The sequence below is a fragment of the Pan troglodytes genome, chromosome 1, assembly GCF_028858775.2.
Source record: "Pan troglodytes isolate AG18354 chromosome 1, NHGRI_mPanTro3-v2.0_pri, whole genome shotgun sequence".
NCBI lineage: Eukaryota > Metazoa > Chordata > Mammalia > Primates > Hominidae > Pan > Pan troglodytes.
Window position 1 is genome coordinate 9,211,278 of NC_072398.2, and position 26,214 is coordinate 9,237,491.

General features: G+C 42.2%; 1 pseudogene; it reads right to left on the reverse strand.

The window, feature by feature from the left end:
* Window positions 1-3,206: 3,206 nt before the first annotated feature.
* Window positions 3,207-21,697, reverse strand: LOC469726 (hydroxymethylglutaryl-CoA synthase, cytoplasmic-like; annotated as a pseudogene).
* Window positions 21,698-26,214: the final 4,517 nt, after the last annotated feature.

A 26,214-nucleotide genomic window follows, 5' to 3' on the forward strand; every position in this document is an offset into this window, starting at 1 on the left:
AAAACCTCCAACCTTCTCTTTGTTCTTGGACATTCTGAAGAGCACTTGGACTATGTGTATTCCCTGAACTGCAATTTGTGCTTTCCCAAATAAAGCATTTACATTTACGGATTCACCAATATATTTTATTTTGACTTTGATATCTGGGGCCTCATCTCTACTTGCATCCATCAGCAGAAGAAGAAAGAGCACGAAGAAATGTCCACAGGAGGATTTTATGGGCCTGGACTGGCAGTGGCTCACATCGATCCCACTCCTCTTCCATTTGCAAGAACTGGCCATGTGACCACGCATAACACAAGAGAGCCTGGGAAATGTAGTCCAACTGTGTGTGCAGAGAAGGGGAGAATGGATTTTGATGGACGACTAGAGTTCTCTGCAACAGTAAACAATTTGTTTGGATTTATTGTGTTTCTCCAATTTTTATGGAGTGTCTGCTGTATTCTGAGCACTGTGCTAAGAGCTGGACAGAGAGCTAATTTAGCAGCACCTTGCCCTAGAAGAAGCTCTCAGTATATAAAGGGAGATAAGACATGGTATGGAGTGCCTGCTATCCTAAGAGACAGAAGGATAAAGTGAAAGTCCTAGAAGTCCCATGAATTATTCTAGAAGGGGAAGCTGCCTGCAGAAGATAGTGATTGAGGTCCACTTTTAGAAATAAAGCAGATTTGGTTGGTGGAGGGAGACAGCAGCAGAAGCTATGGAAGCATGTAATTTGTGTACAAGATGTATTAAGGAACACTATGCAGCAATTAAATCAGATTTTCAAAAACAATTGAATAGCATGGATTAGGGCTCATATCAAGTGAGAAAAGTAACTGGGGATGTAAGTTGATCCCATGTTTGGAAAAACTCTGTGTCTAAGATTAGATGAAAGTATACAGACATGTTGGGTAATAGTTCTCAAATTTTATAAAATATACTGTTTAAGTAATCAGAAGGATTCCATCAATGGGCTTTGGTTTGATATACTATTTTCTGTAAGCCAGATATACATAGTTGTGATGCTGGCCAGTCATTCTCAACATTTCCTAACACTGCTTCCCCTTTTCCCCGACCCCCTACCCTGCTATGAGACAGTGACCTGGTCTCTATTTTCTGCCCTGGAATCTATGTGCTCAATAAATACTCCCTGAAATACCACACTTGGAAAGAGACCTCCTTTTTACAATGTGAAATGAAGAAACAATGACTTCCTCTCGAAGTTATCTTCCAAACATTGATTCTTACAAAATTGGGATATGATCTAACTGCAAGCCCATAGCGATGTCTAAATTTGAATGTTGTCTTCTTTTGCTGACGCCAAATGCAGAGCCCTGCAGCATTTGTCATGAAGGGCTCTCATGTGACCACCAGAGGGCAGTGCATGACTGCTATGACATAGTTTACTTCAAAATGTTTGCAAGTGAGCCTTCTTGAGAAAATAAATGTTTTATAAACTTCGAGAATTTGTTTTTTTCTTTAAAATAAGGAATTATTTCTTTAACAGCAAATAAAGTTTAGAAAATTTAGTTCTGTACCTTAGTTCAAACTATCTGCATTTTACAGTCTATAAGGCTCATTGTAAGCACCACAAAGCTGTGTAACCAATCTTCCTACCCATCCTGTGTGATAGGTTTTGTTTGTTCTTTTTTAAAGGTAAAAGTCTAAGAAAATGCTTCATAAATCCTACTTTCAGACCTTGAAGTGGAATACTTCTAGTTACACTATGTAAAAACTTGGGTTGTACCTTGTTATTTTCATTGAACAGATAGCAAAAGAAAAAAAAAGGAGAAAGAGTAAAAATGAAAAGAACTGTTCTACATCATGAATTTAGGCTGTCAGTCTATATATTGAATTTATAACACTGAAGCATCAGAAGCAACCTAATAATGTCCTGCTCCGTCCTTCCTTTCCATTTATAATTTTTTAAAAGGCAACCAAAAAAATGTTTCATTCATTCTTCAAAATAAGTTGCAAAGAAGGATCGCGACAATGAATGTCCTCATCCACACCTCCAATAACATCTCAATGTTGCTCACCACAATCTGCCATGAACCGATTCAGGAGCCACCCAGAGCTTTATTCACGGCTTCCGAATGTACCATGTTTCCTATACCAGAAGCTTGCCCAATGTCAGCGTCTCTCTGTTCAGAGGCCATAACAACTTTTGTCACAGCTGGCCTGGATTTAAAGCAACATTCCAGATTCCAGAACTAGTTTTATTGTCTCAGCTGTTTTCTTCCTCTTCAGGATTTATCAATTTGAGAAAAAAGGGTGTATATTTGTCTTGCCTCTTTCTTTCTTTCTTTCTTTCTTTCTTCTTTCTTTCTCTTGCCTCTTTCTTTCTTTGTCTTGCCTCTTTCTCTTTCTTTCTTTCCTTCCTTCCTTCCTTCCATCCCTCCCTCCCTTCCTTCCCTCTCTCTTTCTTTCCCTCTTTTCCTTCCTTCCTTCTTTCTTTCTTTCCTTCCTTCCCTTCCCTTCCCTTCCCTTCCCTTTCCTTCCTTCCTTCCTTCCTTCCTTCCTTCCTTCCTTCCTTCCTTCCTTCCTTCCTTCCTTCCTTCTTTCTTTGCTCACTACAACCTCTGCCTCCGGGGCTCAAGAGGTCTTCCCACCTCAGCCTCCCGAGTAGCTGGGACCACAGGCACATGCCACCCATCCGGCTAATTTTTGTATTTTTAGTAGAGACAGGGTTTCGCCATGTTGCCCAGGCTGGTCTCAAGTTTCTGGGCCCAGTCGATCCGCCCGCCTCGGCCTCTCAAAGTGCTGTGATTACAGGCACGAGCCAGAGCACCTGGCCTTGTCTTGCCGTTGTCAAAGTATCTGTGCATATCACATTTTAAGACCGCATTTCCCAAGCTAGAACTTTCAGTAAGCTTGTTGTTCAAAGTACACAATTCTTAGCTGTTTTAAAAAAATTTAATTGAAGATTAGTACCTCTGCTTTCCTCTGACAGAAGGACAGGATTCATTATACCATGGCTGAAAACTAAACTTCATGTATACGAATGGCTAGAGAGGTCTGAAGTTTTATAGAGCCCTTAACATCACTCAAGCGCACTTGGCATTGGCCAGACCACAGTGGGAAACATGTCAGCAAATTGAGGAAAAGAGACTTTCCCAAGTACACGATGGTCATCCAGGCTCCATGTCACTCACATAAAAATCTGAGCAACATGTAATCCCATCCCCACCCTCACACCGAAGCCTTGCATCTCACAGAATATCTTAATGTTCCCCATTACTAATGACAGCTGCTCCCGTTTCTGCTGCTGTGGCAGGGAGTCTTGGCACTGTCTTAGCAGGGCTTGGAATATGATCAGTTACTGTGTTTGAATGCACAAGTCTGACTCCTTCATCCCAAGTGTCATCATTTGGAGAAGGACACGGAGTGTAACTTCTGTGCTTTTCACCCACCCTAGCTAAGTACCATGTTTCTTCAAAGAGTGAATCTCTTGGGCCCCGGGGAACAGAGTTGACCAAGTGATGGGTGTCCTCTCTGAGCTTCATGTTTTCAACAAAGACATCTGGTACCACACAAGTTCTTGAGCTACACTTTGATTTAAGATCCCATAGCTTGCTGTTATTTTATCAACAGCAGACCCTGGTGTGGCATCTTGTGTAACTTTAAGAGAGTACAGGGTGCCGGCTGAACCAGAACCGTATGAGAACACTCCAGTCTCTTCCCTGATCATTGCTGAGGTGAGTACTGTGCTGGGACAGTTGTGGGGAACCATATACTGACGATGTGTACGTATTTCCATTTTCACTGGATACAGCAAAGATGCCTTTGTTTTCTGATGGGAGAGTTCGGAACTATCCTTCATAAATGCCATCTCCACATCTGTATCAAAATAGATGTCTTCTAATTTAACATTCCCAAAGGCTTCCAGGACATTCTAAACACTATTTTTATCTCTGTTCTGATCATTAAGGAAGTCATTCCGCAACATCCGAGCTAGAGATAAACTCACCAGTTTACAATATGGTGAGTGAAGTATCAAGAAGCCAAAATTATTCAAGGTAAAATCTTTATCATTTCCGTCTTTCTGCCACTGGGCATGGATCGTTTTGCAGTCGACAGAATAGCAGTGATCTAATGCACTGAAGCAGCACTGTGTGGAGGGTTTTCCATCTACTATAGGACATTCAGAGGGCATATCAGGCTCATAAAAGTCATAGGCGTGTTGCATATGTGTCCCACGAAGCCCTCGTTCAAAAATTAAGGTTGCATTTGGCTCAATTAGCAGAGCTACTGCTCCGACTCCACCTGTCAGTCTAACTTTTCCTATGGAATATACAGCAATATCTCCTACAAGCTCCAGGGCAAACTGTCCATCCCAGGAGCTGGACTCAATCCAATTAACAGCACTGAAGACAGCAGCTGGGCCTCCACAGCATGCATGAGTTGTGTCGGTTCCTTCTATATCTATATTCCCAGACTCCTCAAACAGCTGCATCAAATTAGTCTTCACTGACTTTGATTTGTCCTTGATTGTCTCTGTTCCAACTTCCAGTCGCCCAGTGCAATCGTAGGAAAGATTTTTTCTCTCCATAAGATTCTGAACCACAGGCATGCAAAGAGAGTTGATCTCTTCTCCATGTGTGCAGGAGCCCATCTTGGCCTGGCCCAAGCCAATGGTATACTTTCCAGCATCTATATCAACATACTTTTCCAACTTTGAAAATATTTCCTTGGCATGCCCCAGGTCTGATATCCATTCACCGTGTCCAATCCCAGGCTAGTCTTGGACCTCCTGGCTTCGTGTTCGGTTTGGTGCCGGAACTGGATCTGGTGGTGCTGTTGCCACCTCTGCTGCCCTCCCAGCACCGCTCAGCTGCACGCCCTGCAAGCCCAGGCCATGGGCCTAATCCTAGAGAATTTGTAAATAAATATTTATTTGCTTTTATTTTTCAATTTAAATGGGAAGCCAGTGAAAATTCCACACAAGAAACAAATATAAGACAATCCAGTTACTGGGAGATACACCTTGTGATGCGTGCAAACTTGTAAAATTATTTGTCCATCCTCAGGATTTGCATCCAGATTCATCTCTCCTTCCTCCATCTATAAACATCTGTCTATATAAAATATCTTCTGACTATTAGATGTGATGCACTAAAGATATCTGGTAATCATGTTACTTCTTTGTGATAGGAATCTTTCAGTAGCAAGCGATCTGCTTATGGGACGGTGAGAATATAATGGAAACGAGGGAGGACAAAATACAGGTGATCAGCAGGAGGTCTCAGCCACAAGTGTGTGAAAGTGGACATCTCATGGTTAGCATAGCCAAAGTCTAGTATACATTGTCTGCTATCCCCAAAGAACTCAGTGTCTGTGTGCGAACTTTGCAAAAATCCTTCCTTCCTGCCTTCCTTCCTTCCTACCTTCCTTCCTTCCTCCCTCCCTCCTTTTCTTCCTTTCTTTCTTTCCTTCCTTCTTCCTTTCTTTTCTTCCTTTCCTTTCCTTTCCTTTCCTTTCCTTTCCTTTCCTTTCCTTTCCTTCTCTCTTTCTCTCTTTCTTTCCTTTCTTTCTTGACAGAGTCTCACTCTGTTGCCCAGGCTGGAGTGCAGTGGCACGATCCCAGCTCACTGCAACCTCTGCCTTGTGGGTTCAAGTGATTCTCCTGCCTCAACCTCCCGGGTAGCTTGTATTACAAGCATGTGCCACCATGCCAGGCTAATTTTTGCATTTTTAGTTGAGACGGGGTTTTACCATGTTGGCCAGGCTGGTCGTGAACTCTTAACCTCAGGTGATCCACCTGCCTCAGCCTCCCCAAAAATCCTTTTTTTCTTAAAAGAGGATCAGATCAGAGTAATGACCAGTGGTTATAATAATTTTGAGGGAGAGATTAGGTTTTATTACAATAACCTGGTAGCTGTGCTTTCTACCATACTTGCTATAATCCTTAGCCCCCTGCACAGGACAGTGGGCGACCTGAAAGCAGAGTCTACACCTTGGTCCTGACTACATCGCAGATTTTTAGCCCAGCACCTGGCCGAGCAGAGGTGCCAAGTACAGCTGAATGAAGGCACTTGGTTTGCAACATCTGACAAAAATACTACGGTATTTGAAATTGGGACTTTCCTAGACAGCCCAGATATGAAGTCATCATAAACATGCATCTTGACAACCTACCAGCTCCCTTAATCCCGACTGCCTTCCCACTGCAACCGCCAGCCTGGACCTACCTGGTCCCAGGTATTTCCCAGAATCACGCTCTTGTTTTGCCTTCTCTGCTTACATTGGCCTCCTTCATTGGCCTACTCTGTGTTACTTCACTCTAGGTCTTGGGGGTCACCTCTGACCTCCCTTGGATCTCCCTTTTCTGGATCTCCCTTCTCTGGGGAGCCCATAGGATCTCCCTTCTCTGGCTCACCTGCCATCATCTTGTTTCTGGTTCTGCACTTGACTTGGATTGCAGCATTATCCCAACTCCAGTTGGAAGACACCCCCGGCTTGCTGACCCTGGGAGCCCTCACTAGCCAAAGTTACCCCCTCACCTCACCTCTTCTGGCATCCCCTCTTGGCATGGGAGTTCAGATGTCTACAAATGTGTAAGTAAGAAAAGTGGTTTCATGCTTTCTTACTAGAAAATAATTCCCAACTTCTGAAAAATTAGTAGAAAATTGTGGGTTTATTTGCCTTGCTTCTTGGAATAAGAAAACTTGATGACAGAAAATGGAGACTGCAATATTCTGATACCGATAACAAAGAGTAATTTAAATACTGCGGCCAGATATATTCCCTTCTTTTAGGCTCATGACACTGTCATTTAAAAACATGGATCTTAAGGTAAAATTTACTCTGCCATCTAAGGATTTCTAGAATAAGAAAGTTTTTTTGTTTTTTTGTAAAAATTCCTTTTAACACAAATGCAACTTTAGAAATTAACTACTCACATTGTTGCTTTTCATAAATGAGGCAGCCAGAACCCAGAGAAATGGTGTGTCTTGCCCAGTGTCACCAATCCCTGCCTTGAGAGAGTGGACAGGGTCTTACTCCACTTACTATCTCCAGATTCCAGGCCCGTGCTTTTAAAATAGTAGGAGCTCAAAAAATCTAAACAGAACTGAACCATATTGAGCAATTTGATACTGTCTTGAGATTTTCCTACTACTGGTTGTAGGTTCACCTTTGTTTCTGGTAAATCATGTTAAAATAACATTTCTTGAGCAGAGTAACTTGAAATAAACAAGCCTCCTTTTCTGACACTGAGCAGGGAGGATTATGCTGACAATTCTGACTACCTTTCTATATCCTCTCTGAGAAGCAGCACTCTAAAACCATCTGATTTGGGCTCAGAGCAGCCCAGATTGTAATATTATTTGCCAGTTAATTGGGGGCAGGAAGCCAGCTCTGCTGCCCCCCCCACACACCAGCAGAGACTTCAGAAGACCTTCATCCACTGCAGGAATGGCTCTGATGGTCTCCGAGGCTCTCTTTCCTCTTGGTCAGCTCCAGGTATGAGATTTATACATGTCGGAGAGGTTCATGTTGCTGTTAGAAGGTAGGTCTTTCAGAATATTAGATTTTGTGGAACTAAAGTTTAACAACAGGATTTTACTTATAAAACAATAACTATATGAATGCATAAAGCTTGGTATGGCTATAAATCAGTGGTGTTTTATTCATTAAACAATTTATTTAATGATAAGATGGCCTAAATATATGTTTTTCAGAGAAATGAGCATGCCTGGTGATTTACGATGCACAGAAAGACCTGATCTTCTGGAAAAGGAACAGAAATAAATTATGTCAATATATCATGAAATGCAGAATTGCAGAATTCTAAAACTGCTCTTATCTACTTTTGCTGCAGTAACTGAAAAAATCATGGAGTTAATATGGATCTTTCACAATTTTTTGACAAATAAAAATTGTATATATTTAATATGTAAAATCTGATGCTTTGATATATATATAGTGAAATGATTATCATAATTAAGCTGATTAACATATCCATCGCCTTATATAGTTACTTGGTGTGTGTGTGTGTGCGTGCGTGCGTGTGTGTGTGTTAACATTTAACATTATTACTCTCTCAGCAAATGTGAAGTATTATTAAGCATAGTTACCATAACTATACAGTATTAGTATTATTAAGTATAGTTACTGTACTGTGTATTTGATCCCCAAAACTTATTCATCTTACACTTGAAAGTTTTTACCCTTTGGCTAAATCCCCCAATTTCCCATTCCTCAGCCCCTCGCAACCTCCCTTCTACTCTCTGTTTCTTTGAGTTCAACGTCTTTGGATTCCATGTATCAGTGAGAGTATGCAGTATTTGTCTTTCTGGTCTTATTTAATTTAGCATAATGTCTTTTATGTTCATCCATGCTGCCACAAATAGCTGGATTTCCTTTTTTTTATAAGACTGAATAACATTATGTATATATCTCATCAATGGTATAGCATATGTCAGTACCTCATTCCTTTTTAAATGCTGAATAATATTTCATTTATAGATAAACTACGTTTGTTTATTTGTTCATCGGTAGGTAGATATTTGGATTGATTCTGGGCTTTTTTGGCTATCATGAATAATACCTCTTTGAACATCTATGTAAAAGTTTTGACGTATACATTAGCTTTTATTTCTCTTGGGTATTTCTAGGGGTAGAATTGCCAGCATCAGCCCACCCAGATGCATCCCATAAGTATTCCATATTTTATGCCTTTGCCAATCTTGAAGTCACGCTTTCTCGTGCGAAAAGAAAAGGTGACACTTTCTCTCCTCCTTTACACTTTCACACTCTTCCTATAAAATTAAAAGCCAAGTTAAAACTTAAATATGTCTGTTTTTTAAGTCATGGCAATCAGCAAGTGATCCCATGGAATTTCAACTTTTTAAGTTAAATGAAAAGGTAATCCTTTTCATTGAAAGCAAAGCCAAATGGTTGCTGAATATCTATCCTGTGGTGGATTTATTGAGGACATGTCAGTGATAGGTCTCCTCAGGCTGCCCACAGTTCTGTCTGGCAATCAGAGCTGGCCTTCACTATTTCTTTCCCAGCTATCTTATTCTTAATGTCTGAAGGGTTTCCAGAGCTACTTTGATCTATTTTTTGGACATACATTTTTTGGACAAAAAGATTTCACATTTGAGCTTTTTATAAAGAGATTTAATAATAAGGTTTCCTATCTAGTAAGCAAATAAATAATGTTACGTTGATTTGTACTTATTTGGGCCATTTAAAAATTGTGATAAAAGGTAATAACATTAAATTTACCATATTAACGATTTGAAGTATACAACTCAGTGATAGTAAGTCTATTCACATTATTCATTTCCAGAAATTTGTGATCGTACCAAACGAAAACTTTGTGTCCATTAAACAATAACTCTGCAATCCTCCTAACTCTCATCCCATAGGAATCTCTATTAACTCTCTGTTTCCGACGGTGCCTATTCTAGTTTCCTCATACATGTGGAATCGTACAATATTTGTACATTTCTGCCTGGCTGATTACATTTAGCATAATGTTGTTAAAGTTCATCCACATAGTAGATCTCATTTCTTTTAAAGGATGAGTGGTATCCCATTGTATGTATTGATGTTTACTTGTAGAATAAGTAATTTATATATTTTTTCCGTGAACAACTAACTGAAAGGCAAAGTAAACTACTGATAAAAGAGACTAGAACTGGCTACAAATGGAATCCTGGCAACGTTATTTAGCTATTCCCTAATTTAACCAATTTTCTAAGGAAAACAATGAAAAGATGAGTAGGAGTTGCTGCTTTTTGGTGTCTCACACACTAATCATATAGACAATATGTCCACAGAGAGCACAGTAAAACAATTAGAACAAATTCCTAATTGCCTGTTAAGAAATGCTGGAATATTCAACATGAATTCTATCCTATGACCTGGGTGTACATAGAAACTTTGTTTATTCAGGTTTGCCTCTTGTTTAACTCAGCATACTATGATGAATTATTATTGTTATTATATTTTAAAGTAAGATGGAGTCTTGCTCTGTCACCCAGGCTGGAGTGCAGTGGCACAATCTTGGTTCACTGCAACTTCCGCCTCCCAGGTTCAAGCAATTCTCCCACCTCAGCCTCCTGAGTAGCTAGGATTACAGCTGCCCACCACCATGCATGGCTAATTTTTGTATTTTTAGTAGAGACAGGGTTTCACTATGTTGGCCAGGCTGGTCTTGAACTCCTGACCTCAGGTGATCCTCCTGCCTTGGCCTCCTAAAGTGCTGGGATTATAGGCATGAGCCATCACACCTTGCCCTGATGAATTATTTTGATGGCCCTAGAAAGCTCTGCATTTAGTTAATTTTCCATCATGCTTTATTGATCTGAATAGAGCATGCAATTTTTGTGTGTGTTGGGCAGTTTGTGTTCTGATGCTCATGGGATGCCACAGAAGTTGAGGACCAAGGATATTTTCTTGTAAAAACCAACATGTGCCCACTTTAGAAAACCAGAGAAACAAAAAAATGGAGATTTACTTTCCTCCAGGGAGATGCTGTTTTGTCTCCTGAAGAAGCTTGGTAAGCCTCAGTGTAGGATGTAGGTGATGGTTTCACATGAGGCATGTTTTAAAAATCCTCTCTGATACTCTTTTTTATGTCTGGTGGCCAATCTCAATCAAAGGAAGGCTTTTCCCTGCTCTGTGATGAGTGACTCTTGGCATGAAGCAAGTTAGGTTCCTCCAGTCAGCAATGTGGTTTCAGTCTCAGACTTTCAATGGAAACAAAAAGGAAGGAAGGAAGGAAGAAGGAAGGAAAAAAGGAAGGAAAGAAGGAGAGAAGGAAGGAAGGAGGAAGGAAGGAAGAAGGGAAGGAAAGTTTAGATATATAAAGACCAATAATCAGATTGTGAATTTTGGCTTACCATATTCATTCATTTAATAAAAAATTATTGAGTACCTATGATGACAATGCAATCAGCAGAGTGGACACTAGAAATACAAAGGTGAACCAGATAAATCTCTGGCCCCATGGAGCCAGAGAGTCAGGAGCAGAGCTGGTCAGTGACAGAGCAGTTGTCCTGCTGGGACCTTAGTGCTGTGCTAGGGAAGGTTCCTGGTGCTCTAGGATGAGGTAGGGATAGAAGGTCGGAGAAGACCTAAACATCAACTAACTGCATTACATTATTTCCTTTAAGTGTTCAAGACTTCAGCAATTCACAGGTTCAAATTCAATTATGGATCAGGAGTTGTAATAAAGATTTCTTGTGTCATTCTGGCACCTGGCAACTCATTGTTTATTCAATCAGAGATTATCAGAATAAAAATCAAGATTGTGTCATTAAACAAAGGAATGAGTTAAATAGTAAGTTTATGATATTAATTTACTAATTTGTTTTACAGATTGTAAGTTTACTAATATGCAATGTTTTGTTAGGTGCTTATAGCAACATTACTTAGAAAAATCACAATGGCTGAAAACTCACTGGGAATCTGAGCTGTACTTCTGTAATCAACAGATATATATTGGGTGCTTACTAAGAGCCAAGCAGTGTACAAGGCTTGGGGACACAGAAAACAACATCTCTAGAGTTCTCCACTTTCTGTCTATCAGTGCTCACTCTCTAACCCCCATCAGCCCACATTAAGTAGGAAGCATTTAATGATGGTGAATGGACTTTGGTCTCAGATAGGTGAGATCTGTTACATTAACCATGATTTTTTAAATCCTTCTCCCCTTTTAAAACTTCTTATCCAGCTGATTTCCTGGGATCCTATTTTTTCTGGGTTTGGAAATAGGTCTTCTAATGACCAACATGTCTCCCAGCTTGAATTTGCAGCCATACTAGTCAGGGACCATATTCAGCATATCCCCTGATCAGATGGACATAGGCATCAACTTGCTGACAGGAGCACTGACTGCTCAGTCCTGGGCACTGACCCATCGGGATGGTAGCCAGGCCGCCCTCAGTCCTCTAAGGGTGGGATTCATCACCACCAGGTCTCCGGCTTTCACTCCGGTCTGTTAATTCCATCCGCTGATCGATGCAGATGTCAGATCCCTGGTACCTCCTTGGGCCTTTGCTTCCTGCTTGGCTGTCCTGATGTTGCTGAGCCCAGGACCCTTCCTCCAGATCTGTCTACTTGGGCTCATGTTACTTCATTCTTTTCATGGCCTGTTCTGGTAGCCTTGGATTCCAGAATCTTTCCCCTAGGCTTTTACTCCAGAATGTGATTTTTCCATCATTAGCCCTTGTTAACCCAAAAACTATCTGTAACAAATCCTTCTGGTTGACCTAGAATCAGAGAAAAATAAGTTAACTCAGCAAGGTAACAAAACAAAAGGTGAAATGAAGAAATCCGAACTCTAATGCAGGTAATAGTGAACCCAATGCTGTTGCTTTAAAGAATGGGGTGCACGGCCTTTCCATGTCCCAGGCAGCTGTCTCTGCCACTGTCCATCTGCCCTGCCTCCCACTGATATACACTTACTCATTGTTCTAACATACATAAGTTTGTCCCAGTCCAAGCCAGAGGTAGACAGTAACAACAGACAACTGCTTAATCTGGGGAGTTATCTTTCTAGAAGACTCAAATACACCTGCTTCTAATTCTAGCTCAGCTATTCACTCACCAGCTTTACAGTCCTTGTGAACTTACTTACCCTCTGAGTCTCAGTGTTCTCATCTGTCAAATAGAGATATGATATCCATGTATTCAAAAAAATGCCTGACATATCGTAGGTGTGCAAAGAATAGGGGCTATTTTATTAAATTATTCAAAAGTATTTTTATTAAAGAAAGCCTCTTGGAGACATGACGCCCTAACAGAAAAAAATGAACCTAGGGTCAGGAGGAGGCATGGGGGTATTTGAACAACATTTCATTCCAACCACAAAGCCGCTCTGCCTTCATGTTGTTACCTTGTCATTCTAAACTCTGTGCACACACAAACAAAGGCACATTAGTTAACACGGTAAATATAAAAATAAATGAAAATTTAAAACACACAAAAAGCAACTCAAAATTCCTGAACAGATCTGCTAATCATTGTGGATATTCTCTGCTCTCTGTTGAGTAGCCAGCTGTAATTAGTCGGCCCTGTACAGAGCTAGACAGGCCTCAGTCACTTGCCAAGAAACAAACAGTGATGCCCCAAGATCCACAGGCGTAAAGTCACTACAAGGTGCCCTGTCTACCACATTAGGATGTAAAATATCTGTGAAAAATTGAGTCACTGGGAGAGTGAGAAATAACATAGAGGCCTGTACATGCTGAGGCTTCCTTCATTCTCTGCCTGCCCCACCCCTGCCCCGCTGCAGCCTTGGTCCTGCCCGGTCCCTGAGCTGCTAAGAACGAAGCCAGGTGTCCACTAGGCCCTTAGCTCTGAGAGCGGGTGTCTTGTTTGGGTTTGATGCCTAAGGCTGCTATCCATTGCCCAGGGAGCTGCAGGCCCCTCTGTAAATCTGTGATCTCTGTCCAGATGGTTGAGTTTCCTGCCTGGTTCCTGGTTTACATCAAAATCTCATCTAAGCCCAGACTTCCTTGCTCTCTGCTGATTTGACGGGGGTCTAAGCACTGAGCCTGGCTCCTGCTGCTCTTCTCCAGTGGGCTGGATCCTGCCTCTCTCTCTCTCTCTCTCTCTCTGGTCTCTGTCTCCTGTGAAATGAACTTTCCTGGAACCAAAAGGAACTCATCCATCATATATGGTCAGTGTCACAGAGACTGTGGCCTCAACACTTAAACTTCCAAGACCCTTTGAAACTGATGCCGTCGCTGTCCTGCCCTGGGTGTCACATCCCCAGGGCTTTGACATTAGGATGACTGCTCCTTAGCTGGGGGCAGGTCTGTCATCAGGTTGGTTTCCTCATTTCCAACCCTGACTATTACAGGCTCACTCTACATTCCCTGCTCAGCAGGTGCCTGCAGACTTGCCCTTGAGTCCCATCCTCCTTAGGGACTAGGATCACTTTCTCTCCATTCATGTTCTTATTCCCATGGGTTCATTTTATAAAAATTTTATCAAATATGTGTGATGTACAAAGCTCCGTCTTGGAATTCCTGAGAGATACATCCTAACATCATCTCGATCCCCAACTTTCCAAAACCACGGTGACACTTCACAGGAGTGGCTGTGTGCAGAGGAGAAGACAGGAAGCAGCAAGAGCAGCCCTGGGCTGGGTGCAGACGCTCGGCACGGGAGTGGGTTCCTCAGCTGGCCGTGTGCATCTTGTACCATGCACACCATCCTGAGTCTTCACAGTAAAACTGTGCAACAGAAACCTGCAATAAGGCTCTCTGAATTTTCTCAGACCATTACAAAAACCTTAAACCCACATCTCTCATTTTTACATTTCATATTTGCTTTCTGTTTCACACCCAGGATACAAAAGTGAATTCATTTTCACCAGTTCATTGTCATGACTTGGGCGCGATGAATGAAATGTTTAGCAGCTGTGATACGCTCGCTGTCTTTGTGTTCAGTTCTAGCCTGAGTTTCCCCAAAGCAAAAGCTATCTTTACTATTGAGCATTTATACAGGCCTCATGGTTGACAAGAATTTATATTCTTTACACATGAAGGTATCCTTAAGGAACCAAAGTGAACTACATCTCATATCATGGAGACAGTGTCATCAAGCTGACAGAGGAGGCTTCTGGGAGAACCAACAGTGCTGACATCAGCCAGTCTCATTCTTATTTCTAGGAGTTTTGAGGAGCTTATCATACCAGTGGTTTTTGTTTTTCCCCTTTCCTGAATTTTTATTTTACTTCTAATTCAGACACTGAGGCTATAATTTTATCATTTGGGGCATGATTTCCTCGAATAACATTTAAAAGATGCAGGTTTGTACTCTTCCTCCTTTCTTAGTAGAAGTTTCCATATTCAAAGCAGTCATTTTTAAATCATTTTAACTATCATCCACATCATAGTAAAGTTCTTAATATAGAAATTGATCTGGATAATTTTTGACTTCTAAGCCTTTTTACTTTTGATAATTAGTTATTTTAAAAGTTTCCTGCTAAATATCAGTCTTTAGATATTTTTGAATCTGAACACAGAGTGACTTTGGTCAGAGATACAGAGAGGAAAGAGACTGAATTTAATGGAAAATATCTTTTATGTGCCTACTATGAGCATGGTATTGTGCGAAGTGACTTGGGATACAGAAGGAATTCACTCGCTCTCTCATTGAGCGCATCTGTTGAGCCCCCACTACCTGCCAAAAGCACCTGATGTGTTGTGCCAGGCACCTGCTAGGTGCTGGTCTATGCTGGGAAATGTACCATGGATGATACTATCTCTAGAGCGTACAATAAACTCGATTAAAAGGAAATGAAGTTGCTAAATATCTAATACGTGTACATGCTGTGATTAGTGTTCTACATGGATTATTGTTTAATCCTCAAAGCCATTATTACCTGTATCTTTTCTGGGAACCTGAGACAAGAGAGGCTGGTAACATACATGAGACTGCACTGTAAGTGATGAAACCAAGACTTAAATCCAGTCCTTCTAACTCCAGCACTGTTAAGTGGTGAAACCAAGACTTAAATCCAGACCCTCTAACTCCAGTGCTATTGGGTAGAGAAGACGGGACAATTCCTCTCTTCCATTTACTTATTATATAAAGAAGAATTGAAATAAGAAATAAAAAAGTCAATTGAAAATGTATTTCCTGAGCTGTCTAGACATTCCCATGGATGAGTGTGTACTAATTGGGATAATGCGGGCAAGGAGATGGGCAGTATTTGAAGCAGACATATACTGTGTTCAAGTACAGTGGTTCTAACAAGCTAAAGTTGTTAAAGGGCCATTAACTTTGAGTGACTCAGTACACTGGATCCCCAGCAGACCTAACCAAAGTCTCTGTCCTGGCCAATGAACAGTGAGACTTGTATCAGCTAATCTCACACAGACACTTCAAGAACGTTTCTGGGAATCGAAAGGTCTAGTACATGTTGAGATATCCTCTCAGTTTCTTCCCCTTTATGAAAATGTGGGGAAGTTATTTGAAGACTCAATTAAAAGTCAAACACATCTTGTGTGGTTGAGATTTGTCCTGCGTGATGCTGCATATCTCTTAGACAAGTGATCGCTATGTGGCATTGCTACACATACGTCTAATACAAAGAAGTACCTCTTGGTTAGAAGACAAGGGTCTAAAAACCAAAAGATACCTCTCACTCTCACATATAATAACCTAATATTTAAGAATTTTACTTCTCCTTCCTGTAACTCTGAGCTTTGCTTGTAGGAGTGTTTTAGGTACAAATAAAGGAATCCTTAAAAAGGACGCAAAAATAATTCTCTTGCATTGGAAATTGAATCCACCTCCTAATCATTTCACGGTATTCATTACACGGAAACAGCTGAATTGTTGTGGTGCTACTTGAAGTGGTTAATACTAACTACAAGGGAAAACAGAAAAGCTACATAATGGGTATAGGAAGAGTATGGATAAAATTCAGATGATCCCAATGGAGATTTTTTAAATTTCATATTTTCATATTTTTTTCATAAGAGTATGTCAGGATACATACACTTCAATATGCAACTAAGATGGACTAAAATGGATCCGATTTACTTTCTTGCCTAAAATAACTAAAAAACAAAATGTATAAAACATGCAAAATATATGAAGCAGCTGTTTGCTAGACAATGAACATTAAGCAACAAGGGAGAGTGATCCTTCAAAGACAAGAAATAAACAGAAAAGCCTGATGGTTTCCCCGATTTACCACTAGGGAAAGTTTACAGACTGTGGTGCAGAAAAGGGAACTCGGGCAGTGCCCAGAATCTTGCAGAGTTGAGAAGATGAATCTGGGAACCTGCAGAGGACAAGGCAGTTATATTTTCCAGGACAGAGCTGTGCCAGAGAGGAGAAGATTGACAGAGAGAGAGCCCAGATGTCTGCAGAGAATCCCCTAGTATTTTCAGAGCAGTTCTGCATGTGATGAAACTACTCAAGCGTGGAGAAATAATCACCAAAAAGAATTAGAGGGAATTATCCTGAGAGCTCATACAGGGCTGGAAATAGTGCCTGTTCCCAAAGGCAAAAGTGAAAAACATTATAATTCATAGAGCATCTGCTAGAGGACTGAGAAGGGTGCTGTCTCCAGGGTGGGAAACATTAACAACTCTAGATTGAAAAACTGTTTTGATCCCACCAAACGCAATAAAAAGCAAGACCCAAAAGGATCAAACTGAAATTAATTACATCCCAGAGCAAAACTGAAGAACACTTCTAGCAATACAAAAATATCCAGCACACAAGAAGATAAAAATCCGTTATTTTCTTCCAATAAAAACTTACTAGGAAGGAGGAAGGAAGGAAGGAAGGAAGAGAGAGAGAAAGAGAGAGAGAGAGAAAGGCAGGAGGAGAAAGGGAGGGGAAGGAAGGATGAAGGAAGGAAAAAATGAAGGAAGGAGGGCAGATAGGAAGGAAAGAAGATACAACTCATATTAAAGAAAAAAATCCCTGAATGGAAATTGACCCATAATTAACAAAGATGATAAGATTAGCGAACAAGTAACTTAAAACAGAATTATATCCCAATTCATTATGCTCACTGTACTAGAGGAAATATACTAGTGAAAACACTGACCAAGTCAGATTTAGAGGATATAAGAAAGAGAGAAAATAAACTTCTAGAGATTAAAAATACAAGGTATGAAATGAAAAACACATTGGATGAGATGAATGCAGATTTTATATTACAAAAGAAAATATTTGTAAATTTTAAGACAGGGCAATAGAAATAATCCAACATGGATAGAAAACATGGAGAAAAGAGTTTTATTAAACAAAAAGAGCATCAGTGAGCCTTAGGACAACTTCAAGGGTCTTGTTGTAGCTGCAATTAGAGTCCCTGAAGGAGATGGTAAAGATAGAGTTAAAATAATTTAAAATTTGAGGGCCACAATTAATTCTTTCTTTCTTCTTTCTTTCTTTCTTTTTCTTTCTTTCTTTCTTTCTTTCTTTCTTTTTCTTTCTTTTTCTTTCTCTTTGTTTCTTTGTTTCTTTCTTTCCTTCTTTCTTTCTTTTCTTTCTCTCTCTCTCTTTTTTCTTTTTTTTCTGAGACAAGGTCTCACTTTGTTACTGGGGTTGGAGTGTAGTGACACAATCATGGCTCACCACATCCTCAACCTCCCAGGCTCAGACAATCCTCCCACCTCAGCCTCCCAAGTAGCTGGGATCACAGGGACACACCACCACTCCCAGCTAATATTTGTATTTTTTGTAGAGACGGGATCTTGCCTACTCCCCAGGAAGGTCTCGAACTCCTGGGCTCAAGCAATCTGCATGAGCACCTCGGCCTCCCAAAGGATGGGATTACATGAGTGAGACACTACACCCAGCCTCAAAATTTTCTACATGTCAAAAATTACAAAACAGGAAAAGTCAATGCACAAGAAACCGCAAGCACAAGAAGCTCCAGGAAACAACACCAAAGCACACCAATTACATTTCTGAAAACTGGAGATAGAAGAAAATCTGAAAACTGACCAGATAAAAGATTTTCACAAATAAAAAGACAAGAATGACCATTGATCTCTATTAAAACTAACAAGTAAGATTTTGGGTAAGTAAGATGGGTTAGATCAGGTAACAGTTAAAGAAGACACAGCCACCAAGGAAATTCATGGAAACTCCGAAGAGGTTTCCATGAGAACCATGTAAGTATCCCAGGATTAAAGAGACCTTTAGAAAAATTACCAAGGCTTCAGAAGATTTTTGCCAAAATGCTATAATTTGGTTAGAAAATTTGTGGCACAAATACCCAGTCAACACTGGATTCATTCTTTGTTGGTTTTGGGAGACAGTGCATAGTTACTACTATAATTATACTTTGTTAAATATGAGATTCACTTATATTTCACAATTAATTTTTTTTTTCAAAATGAATTGTCAAGCATGTTTTTTCTCCATAACTTCTTTGAAGAATTGGCTTCTAATTAATAAAGTAGCTGACTCATGGTTCCCATTATCCATGCTAACCACCCCCTTTTGTGTCTGTCTCCCACAGAATCCAGGAGCTCCAGGTAGGCAGAGAGCATACTGGGTCTCTGGTGGGAGGCAGAGCCCCCTCCCCCACAGAAGCTGAATATGAAGGATACCAGGGCTGGTGGCTGGTGCAGGGGTAGAGGCATGGGTCATTGCTGGAGGAGGCTGTGTGGGTTGGTGTTTCTGGCTGTGTCCAGCTCCAAATCTGCCGGCCTGATACTCTGGCTGTCCTGAAGCTTGCATGAGCACCTCATGTGCTTCGAGAAATTCTCTCCTGCTCACACATGCTAGAGTGGTGCTGCTATTAAAGCTGAGAACGTCATCTGTCTCCTACACATTCACGGCGGTCTCTATAACTCGCTGACCTCCCCTTACAAGTGCTTTCCTGAATGAGAGGAAGGAGCTCTGTGCTTGGAGGGAGACCAAACAGGCAGGGTGGCCAGACCTGCCCCCTCTTCTCTCCTGGATGGCAGCGCCTGGCTGCTTTGCTCAGAGGCTGAGTTATGGAGCAGGAGGGGCTCAGCAGGGCTTTCTGGCCTCTCCGGTTCATTCCAGGTGCCCTGGTGGTCTCCACTGCTGGCTTGTCTACCTCCCTTTGTTCCCTCAGGGCTCAGCCCCAAGATCTCTGAAGCCCCCACTTTCCTCAGCAAGCATCCACCCTGATAAAGCGACTCACGTCTTGGAAACTGCAGCCAACACCTTGAAAACGTGTCACATTTATATTTTTGATCCAGAATGTTCATTTCTAGGGTACCATCTTAAAAAAAATGGAGATTTATGGATGCACGTGTTCCCTTCAATGAGAGTGAAAAATGAAAAATGGCCCAATGTCCAACAGCAGAGGGTGCTGAGTAAGATGTGACACAGGGCCACTGAAAATGCACAAGGGCTAGAGGATGTCTGGGCAGTGTCCACCTGTGGGGACAGCAGATCACAGAGGAGCTGAGGGCTTGAAGTTTCCCCACCCAGCCCTCAAGGGCACATGGGCTACACACGGAGGGCCAGGACAGGAGGAGGAGCATCTCATGGGGAGGGCACTGTGTCTGGGTGAAGGGACTAGATCTTTTATTTTATTTTTCATTAATGTTGAATTCCTTCTTTTACTATTAATATATTACATATTTTTGGCTTTGTAATAAAATGCCTATAAAAATTAAAACTAGGAAATACACATCAATTATTTAATAGGTGAGTGTTAAATGGATAGTATTTAATATGATGTGATCTTTCTATAATTGTAAAGATAAGATGAACATTCTAAAATATTTAAGTTTTACTTAAAGGAGAAAATAAAATATTTTCAATGTCCCACCACCAAATCTGATCATCAGGTGGTTTGGCCACATCTCTCAGGCTCTGTCTCTCTCATTGTCTCTCTCCTTCCCTGTCAGTCTGTCTCACTGCCTCACCTGCACATTCATTTACATATCTGTGTGCCTGCATGTTTACATGGTATATATTTATTTTTTTAACAATAAGATCCTCAATGCAGACTGACCGTCAATGTACTTTTTCACATCAATTTCCTTGAAGTCTTTCCAATATAGGCACATAGAGACCCACCATACCCACCTCAGTAGCTGCTTGGTATTCCCTGGTTCACACGGACCCAATTTTCTTCACCCATCCTCTCTATGTGGATGTTAATGATGTTTCCAATTCCTTGTTATTTCAACCAGTGCTGTGATGAATAGTCTTAAAAACAAATCTTGAAACATGGTGCACCAATGTCTACTGGATGAAGTCCCAGGGTTATCACTGCTAGGTAAAGAGACAGCGGTTTAGAGCTTTGATAGATGCTGCCAGCTCGAGAGAGGCGTATCCATAAACAATTCTCCCAGGGGATCTGCCGGGGCCTCTGCTTCCCACATTCTCGCCAGTGCTGGTTGTCACCCGACATATAAACCTGCCAGTCTGGTGGAGACAAATGACAGCTGAAAAATGTGTTCAGGAGAAGAGGTCAGCTCCTCCACTCCAGGGGGATGGCATTTGAGCTGTGCCTACAAACAAGGGCGGTGCAGGGGGCCGGCTGTCAGCAGAGGGGCTCCTGGAGGTGGCAATGATAGGATCCTGTGGCATTTTCTTATTCCCTTGCTGCCAGCTCATGCAGAGAGGGCAGATTGGGCCCTTGGCAGAATGTCTCTGTGTGTGAATGTGTGTGTTTCTGTGGAGTTTTGTTTACTATATACATATGTATATGATGTTTATCTGTTTATAATTATAAAAATAATGTGAATATTATAAAATATTTAAGTATCACTTGGAGAAGAAAATAAAATATTTTCAATGTCCTACCACCAAATCTGACCATATTAAATGGTTTGGCCACATCTCTCAGCCTCTGTCTCTCTCATTGTCTCTGTCTCTGCCAGTCTGTCTCACTGTCTCACATTCACATTCATTTACATAAATGTGTGCATGCATGTTTACATGATATGTTATTTATTTTTTAAATGAGATCCTCCATGCAGACGATCAATGTGCTTCTTCACATACATAACATGTTTATATATGTGTGTGTATATGTATATACATATATAAATGCAACTATACTATATATGTGCATATACGCACAGGTATTGTTTGTGTCCCTCTTTCTGCATGAGGCTCCCTGTACTGGTGGTTGGCACCCACGATTCCTTCGAGCACTGCTGATGAGCTGCGGGATGGCCTGAGACCCCGCTGAGTGCAGACCCCCGGGCTGGTGTGCTGATGCAGGTATCACCACGGAACCCTGGAGTGAGGGCCGCTTTCCTTCTTGGTCAGTCCCTGCCATGCGAGTCTGGAGGAAGTACGTTTACTCTGCCACAGGTGGGGCACAGAGGGGGATTGGAAACCTCGGGGAGCACTTCTGAATATTGCACCCAGCGGGGTTGGCTAAAGAGAGAGGTCATGGGAGCCTTTTTATCCAGGCTCGCGGGTGAAGTGTCAGGGTCCTGCTGCCCCAGCCATTCTGGAATAAGAATGGGGGCCGGGAGTGCTCAGAGCTAGAATTCCACTGCCCATCTGTGCCATGCCATATATCTGGCAGCTGAGGGCAACAACCTGCCTTGTGCCAGGGTGGATGGTAATGAGTTAAAAGGCAAAAGCCAGAGGAAACTTGCAGTATCAGGGGGTCGCCCATTCAAGTCCTGTCCACTCTCCACCATTCTGAGCTTCAGAGAACAGAGGAGAAGGGGGTCTTTTTGGCTGGCGTAAATGTATACGTCCCCAGCCTTTCCTGGAAGTCCTGAGAGCCGCTCTAAAGCCCACACTGCTGAGTCCCTGGGGCCAGACACCTGGCACAAGGACGGGGGGCGCTCGCGGCAGCTTCCAGGCTAGCGCATGCGCAGTTAGCATTCCTGGATCCTAGCCCCTGCACGACCCTGGCCCATGGTTGAAGCCGGTCCCTAGAGAGTTCTCATTTAGAGAGCTGCTGCATTCGTCCTGCTCAGGTGTTAAAAAGGGAGATTTTTCTGACGGAGAGGTTTCTGTGAAGAGGCCATGGCACGAAGGTTTATCAGATTTGTATGCATAACTGACCAAAAGGAAAATTGAAGCTCAGATACCATCACAGTTCAGCCCAACTGGCGATGGACGAAGGCCCTCTGAAGTCTGCTGGTGCATGGACTGAGAAGAAGAGCAGACTTCCTGCCTTCAATTAATTGGCAAATAATAGCACATTCTGGGTTGCTTCCTTTCTCTGGAACTTAGTCCTGTCTGCATGAGAGAGAAAAGGGTGGATGCTCTGTACGATTCTAAAGATCTGGGGCTTTCACTTGGCCCATGTCCATGTCTACTTCTAATTGTCCCCATGCCTCAGTTTCTCTTAGGTAAACTACCCCCTGGCTCAAACCCATGTACCTAAGTGAGGCTGACACACTTCCTGGCTACAGGAGACAGAGTCTACGTGAGATCAGATATTGGAGGAACCACTGGTGCCTTTCCCATGTGCTGTGCAGGGGAGCTTCATGCATGCACTGTCTGCAGCCCACACTGGCCCAGTGGGCGTGCCCACCATGAACATGAGGCCCAGTGGCCCTGCGCTTGGTCCACTTGTGTCCTTCCCAGGAAAAGAGTCTGTGTGGGCCCTGAAGCCCCTCTCTGCCTCACCCTGTCAGGGTGAAGGGAATAACACTGTCCATGCTAAGCTCCTATCTACACAGTTCCAGTCCACCCACCATTGGACATTTGGGAACCTGAGTCCCAGAGACAAGCAGAGACTGGTGAGGGTATAGGACGTGGGCATGTCCAGAAAATAATGGATTCCCACCTCCTAGGCCAGGTCTCAACCATCTCACATGGGGTTCCCTAAGAGACTGGGGACCCCTCCCTAGCCTTCCCATGTGAGCCCTGTACCTCTTAGCAACCCCATGGGTATGCACCCACATGCTTGATGATCACAGGGCTGAAGTAAGAGGAAAAGTGGACCCTGGGGAGGTAACAAGGGAAAAATAAGAAAAGGTTGGAGGCATCTCTGCACTCTTCTAGCACCATGACCAGGACCATGGCCTAGGAAGGAAAGAGATGCCAGGATGCTGGGCTGGGGGAGCTGTAAGGTACCCAGGGGTCTGCCTGGTCTGAGACCATCTCACAGCAGTCAGAAGCAGATGGTACTTGGGGTTCTATGTCCACCATACGGGGCACCTTCAACTGAGATAAGACCTCCTAGGGTGAGGAGGGCTACAGGCAAGAGGGCCTCAGTTTCCCTCCTTACATATTGTGATGCTATGGGTTGGTCACCCCAAGGTTTCCTCAGGTTTAGAAAGTGTCTATGGCTCCAGGTTCCCTGTAGATGACTTACTGAACTCCGTGGTCCTTGGAAAATGCTTTCTACTTCCTCGGAGTCTTTTGCAGCAGAGGGAATCAGAGAGAGACTGGAGGACTGAGATGTGGGGTAAGGAAGAACATGGCAGAGCACTGAACTACTCATCTTGAATAAGGCAAAGACCATCTGTTAGAGCCTTCAGTCCTCACTGGAAATGAACCCATAGTCACTGCCCTGGCTGTGGTGAAGTGGCCTCATGAGTGAACTGGACCCCAGAGCTATTGCTGGCAATAGGGGGACAAGGAAAGTTTGCGGGGTCCTTCTCAATGCCCTGGATCCTGCAGCTCCTTCTCCTTTGTTCCCTGAAACCAGGGAGAGCTGATGCCTTGAAGTCATTCAAACAAAGGTGTGTTGGTTGGTGATTTTTTTCCCTTGGGTGCAGTGCTAGCACCCACCACCAGGGAGGCTGGGTCCACTGTGCTTTGCTGGAGAAACTGGCGACAGGGAGGAGCCACCCAGGGGTCAGTTGGAGCACCCAGGGCCTACTGAAGCAGAGCCGGTGTGTGAGGAGGCCTGGGGGTGGGTTCATGTGAGCCCGTGGGGAGGGGACAGGGCTGGACTGCACAGAGCAGAGCTGCCAGAAGCTGAGGAGCGGAAGCAGCAATGAGAAACTCAGCCCAATCATGTGGCCGACTGCAGTCTGGAAGACTTCCTGGGTGTGGAGTTTCTCTGAGTTTCTTGGAAAGGCAGAGGGAAGATTTTTGTCAGTAGAAGGCACATGGAAAGTCAGTCATGTTGGTGATCTTTCCTCCTCTGGCAGCTCCAGAGCCAGCTCCAGTTCAAGCTCGAAAGCCACCTTCAGAGTGTGTGTCAGGGCTAGGTCCACCACCAGCTCCAGCTGCAGGCTTAACCAGCCGCTCTAGGGAAATCTGCAGAGCTGGAAGCAAGAGCAGCAACCACCGTAGCACCAGCTCCCGAGCTCCTTTGCAAGCTCCATCAACAGCTCCAGCTCCAGGGCTAAGGCAGTCCCAGCAAGAGCATCAGACCCAGCCACGCAGCCACTGCAGGCTCTGGCCCCAACTCCAGATCCAGAGCCCAAGCCAGCTCCAGCTCCAGGTCTTCAGACGACAACAGAACCTGCTGCTGTTTTGTTATAACCATCCTGGTGAGCGTGGAGTGGTATCTCATTGCTGGTTTGATGTTCATTTCCCTGATATCTAACGTTGCTCATCATCTTTCATGTGCTTGTTCACCGATTGTATATTTTCTCTGGAGAAATGTCTATGCAAGTCCTTTGCCCATTAGTAGTTGGATTGGTTGCGTTTCTGTCCTTGAACTGTAAAAGTTCATTATATTTTCTGGGTACAAAATCTTTATCAGATTTTTCACTTACCAATATTTCCTGACAGTCTTGAGTTGTCTTTATACTCCCTTAAGAGTGTGTTTGATGCTCAAAAGTTTTTAATTTTGTTGACATACAATTCCTCTGTTTTATTTTTTTTTACTGCTAGCGTTTTCAGTGACATGTTTAAGAAGCTCTTGCCAAATTCAAGGTCATAAAGATTTGCTCCTATATTTCCTTCTAAGACTTTGAGTTTTACTTATTAATTTAGTTGTTTCATTTGCTTGCAGTTAAACTTTTACATCTTGATGGATTAAAGTCCAACCTGACTCATTCTTTCTTGCATAATTTTACATATCTGAATGTGTACAAAGATATACTTTCCAGTTAGTGGATAACCTTCTATTTGTTTCCTGTAGGAAATTTTTATTATTTTTCAACTTATATTAAAGAATAATAGCAAATAAATATTTATTTAGACATTCTGTAAGATGATAACACGTGTTTTCAATGCTAGCTTGTGGAAGTATTGAGGTGGGGCACTCATTGTCCTAAGCAGTCCTGCACTGCCCTCTGGTGGCCTTTCATTTATGTCTTATCATTGACTTCCAAGGACCTTCTGCCTTTCACAAGGCAGATATTGACATTTTTGCATTTGACTTTGTTTCACTTAGATAACATATTAAATTTGGAGTTTAAAAATGTTTTATATTATTTAGAAATAAAAATAAAAGTAGAAATGGCTTCAATAAATTAAACTCCAGCTTCGTAATACACTGTTACATATAATCATATGTAACACGTATTCATACACATGAGGGATATGAATCATAATACACCGTTACATATAATTATTCTAGCCTTCCAGAATTCCTCATTATGACTCCATAATACGTTTTGCAATATGAATGGTTTATTTATATTTTATGTTGATCTGTATAAAGTGCTCAAATTCCCAGGTGTGTTAGTATTTAAATTTCTTTAAGGGTTTTTGAAGTATAATCAATTTCACAAAGAACCAATCAATTTAAAATGTACAATTCCATGAGTCTTGAAATATATTCCACAAAACCATCACTGCCATTAAAGAAGTGTACATGTATCCATTACCTCTAAAAGAGTGTTCTGATTTCTGTTTAAAAATCCATTGTTAGCTTGATGTACAGATAACTTCCGTTTGTCCCCTCAGATTCACTCTTCACTT